At 39.8% G+C, this 7,623-nt stretch overlaps 1 non-coding gene and 1 pseudogene across 1 annotated transcript; one reads left to right on the top strand and one right to left on the bottom strand.

Moving 5' to 3' along the window:
* LOC116544661 overlaps positions 1–3,573 on the bottom strand; it is a 383,530-nt pseudogene extending 379,957 nt beyond the window's left edge.
* A 1,400-nt stretch (positions 3,574–4,973) lies between these two features.
* On the top strand, positions 4,974–5,077 carry LOC116544670. Its single transcript, XR_004265993.1, has one exon. It is a non-coding gene; the product is annotated as a U6 spliceosomal RNA (small nuclear RNA).
* Positions 5,078–7,623: the final 2,546 nt, after the last annotated feature.

Raw genomic sequence — 7,623 nt, 5'->3', positions numbered from 1 at the left:
CAAAGTGCTGGGATTACAGGCGTGAGCCACCGCGCCCGGCCCAACTACTGTTTCTTATTGTCAATGATTCTATTTTAACATAGCACTGAAATTATATGAAAGAATAATCAAAAGAAAAATTTAAAGTCATTAAATTGAAGACCAATAAAGTAAAATGTTTGTTTGTAGATCATGTAATCTTATAAACAGTATATTAAAACCTGTTTAAATTAATGAATACACTCAGTTAATTAGCAAAATATAAATCAATTATAAGATATCTTCCACACACTTAAACTATCTGATAAAATAGAAAAAAAAATTTTTATTTCCAATAGTAATAATCAATTTTAGATCAAATTTAACCAAGGAGCTCATAAATTTTTTAAATGAAAGATGTATGTAATCCCAGCACTTTGGGAGTCCGAGGCGGGTGGATCACGAGGTAAAGAGATCGAGACCATCCTGGTCAATATGGTGAAACCCCATCTCTATTAAAACTACAAAAAATTAGCTGGGCATGGTGGCGCGTGCCTGTAGTCCCAGCTACTCAGGAGGCTGAGGCAGGAGAATTGCCTGAACCCAGGAGGCGGATGTTGCGGTGAGCCGAGATCGCGCCATTGCACACTCCACTCTGGGTAACAAGAGCGAAACTCCGTCTCCAAAAAAAAAAAAAAAAGAAAGATGTATCAATGAAGAAAATTAGAGAGGACACAAATAAATTTTGAAATATTTTATTTCTATCAAAATAGTAAGTATTGTGAAACTCCCATATTAACTAAACTGATCTATGGATTCAATAAACTCCCTATCAAAGTTCCAGTGTTTTTCTTCCACAGTAATGAAAAATACAATTCTAAAATGTACATGAAACTACAATAAGCTTTGAGTAGCCAAAGCAATCTTAAGGAAAAAGAACAATGCAGAAGGACATCATACTTTATAATTTCAAACTATATTTCCTTTTTTTTTTTTTTTTTTTTTACTTTACTTATTTATTTTTTTAAAGATGGGGTTTCATCATGTTGGCCAGACTGGTCTCGAACTCAGGACCTCAAGTGATCCGCCCACCTCAGCCTCCCAAAGTGCTAGGATTACAGGCATGAGCCACCACGCCCGGCTCAAACTATATTTCAAGACCATAGTAATAAAAACAGAATGAAATGTGAAGAAAAATAAACAAAACAAGCCAATGAAACAGAAACCACTATTCTCATGCATTTCAGATGTGATGCTAAAAGAGAATTTAAAAAATAGCTTAGGCCAGATGCGGTGGCTCACGCCTGTAATTCCAGCACTTTGGGAGGCCAAGGTGAGTGAATCACCTGAAGTCAGGAGTCCGACACCAGCCCGACCAAAATGGAGAAACCCGTCTCTAAAAATACAAAAAATTAGCCAGCAATGGTGGTGTGTGCCTGTAACCCCAGCTACTCAGGAGGCTGAGTCAAGAGAATCACTTGAGCTTGGGAGGCGGAGGTAACAGTGACCCAAGATCGTGACACTGCTTGGTCAACAAGAGTGAAAACTTCGACTCAAAAAAAAAAAATAAGTTTAACATAGAGTATATCAAAATTATACAGATATCTATCTGTCCACAAAAAACAGAAAAAAGACACCAGATTGTGCACTCTTTTATATGCCATGAAAAGTACTTTGGCTGTCACTGTAACCTGAAGGAAGGTCATTGAAGGGAAGGTAGAATTCTTAGAGATTTTATAAGCATAAGCAGAAGATATGTGTGAGCATAATATTTAAAAAAATTTTAGGCTTCCCAGAAATTATTTTCTTTGGAACACAGCTTCCCAAATCACTTTAAAGACTGGCTTTCGGCCGGGCGCGGTGGCTCACGCCTGTAATCCCAGCACTTTGGGAGGCCGAGGCGGGTGGATCACGAGGTCAAGAGATCAAGACCATCCTGGTCAACATGGTGAAACCCCGTCTCTACTAAAAATACAAAAAATTAGCTGGGCATGGTGGCGCGTGCCTGTAATCCCAGCTACTCAGGAGGCTGAGGCAGGAGAATTGCCTGAACCCAGGAGGCGGAGGGTGCGGTGAGCCGAGATCGCGCCATTGCACTCCAGCCTGGGTAACAAGAGCGAAACTCCGTCTCAAAAAAAAAAAAAAGACTGGCTTTCTTCTTGACTTTGGACCTCTCCTCCATGTCATCTGTTGTGTTCACTCTCACCTACCTGGGGGTTCATCCACCATCCCATGTCACTTCATATTCCAGGGCTCTTTTGCTTTCTCTATGTAGGTGATCAGGTATGGCTTAGAGATAGCAATACCTGTCTTATTACAAATAACTAACATGCGTCTTGCTCATATTGTCCAATTACCAACTTAGTAATGTGCTCAGTAAAGAGGATATAATAGAATACTGTAATAAATTTATCCCAATATACTAACTTATAACAGAAATGTTTAAATATTTACAAAGTATTTCAATATCGTAGGTTCTTAATTTCACTGCCTAGTACTACTGAATCAAAAATTGGTGATGGCAATTAGATTTTAAGGTGTGAATAACAATATTTTATGCCACTTAACTACTGAAATTAATACTAAAGTAAAGAACACAGCTCAGATCAGGAATGTGGAAAGTGCAGGTCAAGATAAAACGTCCTGAAGTTTCTAAACAGATAAATCTCCAGGATTTTCTTAAAAACAGAAATCTGAAAGCATAAATAACCAGAGAACATTCTACAAAAGAGAAATGAAATCTTTAGTTTATATTAGGAATTTTGTATTAAAGTTACGCTCACCCAGGAAGGCCAGGTTTCTGCAGTTCTCTAACATCACATTCCTATATAAATTCCGCTGTGCAGGGTTCAGGCATTTCCACTCCTCCAGAGAGAATTCTATGGCCACATCCCCAAATGTCAACGGTTCCTGGAAAACACAAACAAACACAGTTATTTACCAAGTGGCTACGAGCAGAATTTTTCATTTGACTCAAGGTACAATGAGAAAGTGAATAGAACTGGTTCTGACTTAGAAGAGTGAATGAAATTATCCAATAAAATAATTGTCAACGCACAAACATTTTGTAACATATTCACTATCTCTGAGAAAAGAAAGTGGCATGATATCCACACATCAGTGTTTATATGATATTTGTCTGGATGATAAAGTATAAAATTGAGGGCATAAACACTAACATGTACATCTGAGTGTTATATTTACATAACACAGAATGGGTTGTGTATATTTTTCAAATGAAAAAGACATATTTATATTTTTCAGACAAAAAAACAGACATGTGAAGTTAGAAGGTACTACTCAAATCTTAATGTGTATAATAAACTGAACATCTTGTAAATACAGATTATTTTTTTCAGGAGACCTGAAATAAAATCTGAGTTACTGAATTTCTAACAAGCTCACCAGTATTGTCAATGTTTTGGACCCAAAAGAATATTTTGTCAAACATCCAGTAAGTGGAATAGCCTGTGTGTTTTTTTTTTTTTCCTTCAGTTTCTCTGGCCTGTAAACAAAAATGAGAGCTTTCATTTACCAAAGAAAGATAAATGTAAAGAAAACCTTAATATAGTGAAAAAATGTGTAAGACAGCTTATTAAGCAAGTGAGTTATTAAGAGCAACCGCACTAGGACAAGTTTTTTTTTGTTTTGTTTTGTTTTTTTTTTTTGGGGGGACGGAGTTTCGCTCTCGTTACCCAGGCTGGAGTGCAATGGCGCGATCTCGGCTCACCGCAACCTCCGCCTTCTGGGTTCAGGCAATTCTCCTGCCTCAGCTTCCTGCGTAGCTGGGATTACAGGCACATGCCACCATGCCCAGCTAATGTTTTTGTATTTTTAGTAGAGACGGGGTTTCACCATGTTGACCAGGATGGTCTCGATCTCTTGACCTCGTGATCCACCCGCCTCAGCCTCCCAAAGTGCTGGGATTACAGGCTTGAGCCACCGCGCCCGGCTAGGACAAGTTTTTATAGTGTGCTGATACGCCCAGAAGGTCACAGCATCTCCACTGAGGTATTGCCCACACTGAAGTAAATTACAGTCTGAATTTAACCATAAGAAAACATCAGTTTGATGGAAAGTTCAAGATACAGTTATCTTCCATGTTCTACCATTTGGAATAGTGATTTTAAGTAGTCTTTCTTTAGCACACTAATTAGTAGCAGGTATCTCAGGATAATTTTTTCACAACCTTCTGGGTAATAAATGCCATCCTGTTTAAATGAGCATTTTCTTAATCATGTAATGCCTCTCACATTAACTGTAGCAGGTGAATAAGCAAGGTGTGAAAAGGTAAAAGAGCCACATTCTCTAAGGAGGGATCTCAAATGTGTATGTTGACATTTCACAACGCAGAAAATGTCTCCTGTTGGTTTTCTCTACATTCTCCATCTAAATTCCGGCCTTGTTTTATAAATTCCAGGCAGAGGCCAGATCTTATTTGCAGATTCTAGATAAAATCGACATCACTCTGCATTTTTGGCTATTAGAGCAAGTAGAGTACAATCAAAGAAGAGATCTTCTCATAGAGGCTGTTCTAGAAAATACTTTTTTTTTTTTTTTTTGAGATGGGGTTTTGCTCTTGTTACCCAGGCTGGAGTGCAATGGCGCAATCTTGGCTCACTGCAGCCTCCGCCTCCTGGGTTCAGGCAATTCTCCTGCCTCAGCTTCCTGAGTAGCTGGGATTATAGGCGTGGTCCAACATGCCCAGCTAATTTTTTTTTTTGTATTTTTAGTAGAGACGGGGTTTCACCATGTTGACCAGGATGGTCTCGATCTCTTGACCTCGTGATCCACCTGCCTCAGCCTCCCAAAGTGCTGGGATTATAGGCTTGAGCCACCGCGCCCGGCCTAGAAAATTCTAAATAATATTTTACCAAAAGAAAAATGTGCCGGGCATGGTGGCTCACGCCTGTAATCCAAGCACTTTGGAGGCCAAGGCAGGCGGATCACCTGAGGTTGGGAGTTCAAAACCAGTCTGACCAACATGGTGAAACCCCGTCTTTAAAAACAAAAGAGTGCTCGCTTCGGCAGCACATGTACTAAAATTGGAACGATACAGAGTTTAGCATGGCCCCTGCACAAGAATGACATTCAAATTCGTGAAGCGTTCCCAAAAAAAAAAGAAAAAGAAAGAAAAAGCTGACACAACATGAATATAAAGTAGACAGTTTATTTGGGCCAAGCTTAAGTATTGCAATTTGAGAAGAAATATGCAAAATATCTAGAATCTACACTTTGATTAGCAGCAGTTACAAGTGGATTTCTAAAGGCAAAAACAAGGAGAGAGACAGAAAGTGAGCTGATACAAGCTTCTTTGTGAGAAATTCTTAAACAAATAACTTTATTGATTGACTGTACATTAAGTCTAAAGGCATAAAACTCAGTGTCCAGTGTGACATTATTAGTTTAACTTATACCTACTTGTGGGGATAGTGAACAGATTTGAGATGAATACATAGTTCAAAGAAGGGAGAAAGACATACTTGTGCTCTTATTTTAATGTATCTCTGAGTTTTATAAGTAAAAAGACCTGCATTCCTCAAATAAAATATATATATATTTTTTTATTTCAAGACTTAGATTTAGAATTTAGACCTGCAGATTTAGGTTCCGGATGGGTGGAGTAGCAGCAGATGTTACTGCAATTGTGAGCATTTTATCGAGAGGAGGGAAACAGAAGTGGAGATTCTCATGTTTCCATGTCTACTCGATGCACACCTATTACTCTGATTGCGTTTATGGGCTACAAGTTCTCAGAATCAGTTTCAGGTCTGATGATACAAGAGTCACTGAAATAAGTAAAATGATTAACATCTGCCCTATAGAGTTTGTAGAAATCTGATCTAGCCCCTGTAGAAGAGACTGTAGAGGACTCTCAGGCAGAGACACAATTCTGCCTGCATATTTTGGTGACAGCATGCATTTTACAGCATAATTGTGAGTTGACTGGAAACCTGAGAGGGAAAGTCTTCTCTAGACTAAAGCTTGATTGGCATCTTAGGTGTTTATATTGTATCTGGTAATTGTACAGTATTTGGGAAATAAAATTTAAAAAAAATTTTTTTCAGCCCCAGAGAAACCATAATAATAGAACAGAAAGAAAACTGTTTCATTACATAATTAAATCTGAATGTCACATGTATTACAGTCAGTCTGCTTGAGAAAGACAGTTACCATAATTAGTTCACAAGTAGAAGAAGTTACAGCACCATGTCATACATAGTTCATCCTAACTTCACCGGGTCCTTGGGGAGGCCATCCGCGTATGCTAACTGGTTATATCAATGACAAAATAAGCTTTTCACATCTTCAGGACAGAAGGCAGTTTTGCAACTTGAAGCCAGGTGCCTGCTTAAGGTAGACTTTCACTCTTCTACAAAAGTGGTTGAACAGGGTGCTATCTTTTTTGTTACTTGCATTTTAAAGCAGTGGCTCTGTACTCCCTGAGGACTGGGCTAGAGCACTCCTGCTTCCCCTCTTCTGGTGGCCAGTGTTCTCTTTTGTTTTCTAGCATCTGACACTGAAGTACAGCACACAGCACAGGGCTCACAGCTGGCAGCTCACATCTTAGGTAAACACCAATTGTCTCAGCAGCACTTTTAGTGTCACATCAAAGAGTGAAGCCTAGCAGGGTGTGGTGGCTCACACCTGTAAACTCAGCACTTTGGGAGGCTAAGGAAGACAGATCACAAGTTCAGGAGTTTGAGAACGGCCTGGCCAACATGGTGAAATCCTGTCTCCACAAAAAAATTTTTTAAAAATTACTTAAGCACAGTGGTGGGTACCTTTAATCTCAGCCACTCTGGAGGCTGATGGAGGAAAATCGCTTGAACCCGGCAGGTGGACGTTACAGTGAGCCAAGATCACACCACTGCACTCCAGCCTGGGTGACAGGGTGAGATTCTGTCTCAAAAAAAAAAAAAAAAAAGACTTAGCTGCAAGAGGAGAGACTGCAGGCCTCCTGTGTAGAACTGCACCTTCACAATAATGGGAATGAAAGCATTATTATTATTATTATTATTATTATTTTGAGACGGGGTTTCACCATGTTAGTCAGGCTGGTCTTGAACTCCCGACCTCAGGGGATCCACCCGCCTTGGCCTCCAAAGTGACAGGATTACAGGCGTGAGCCACTGCGACCGGCCGAAAGCATTATTTAAGCCACAGTTTCTATTTATAATGGTGACATGAAAAAAATACTGCTGTATTTCCAAGCATGCATCCAGATAGAGATAGCTCCAAGAGTTCTCAATGTGACAGCTCATGTATTTCACAGACATTATGGAGTACTAATAGAGCGTCTAAAACACAAAGTATTCAAAAGAAAAACAGCTCTCATTCCAAGATTATATTCAGAGAAAAAAAGAAGCTAAAACTGTCTTAAGAAAAAACGGAGATTAGACATAAGATTGATCATGTCAGCCAGGCGTGGTGGCTCACGCCTGTAATCCCAGCACTTTGGGAGGCCGAGGCGGGTGGATCACGAGGTCAAGAGATCGAGACCATCCTGGTCAACATGGTGAAACCCCGTCTCTACTAAAAATACAAAAAATTAGCTGGGCATGGTGGTGCGTGCCTGTAATCCCAGCTACTCAGGAGGCTGGGGCAGGAGAATTGCCTGAACTTGGGAGGCGGAGGGTGCGGTGAGCCGGGATCGTGCCATTG

Source organism: Sapajus apella, unplaced genomic scaffold (genome assembly GCF_009761245.1).
Source record: "Sapajus apella isolate SASKATOON/1434 unplaced genomic scaffold, GSC_monkey_1.0 scaffold226, whole genome shotgun sequence".
Lineage (NCBI taxonomy): Eukaryota > Metazoa > Chordata > Mammalia > Primates > Cebidae > Sapajus > Sapajus apella.
This window is presented reverse-complemented; position numbering and strand designations above follow the sequence as displayed.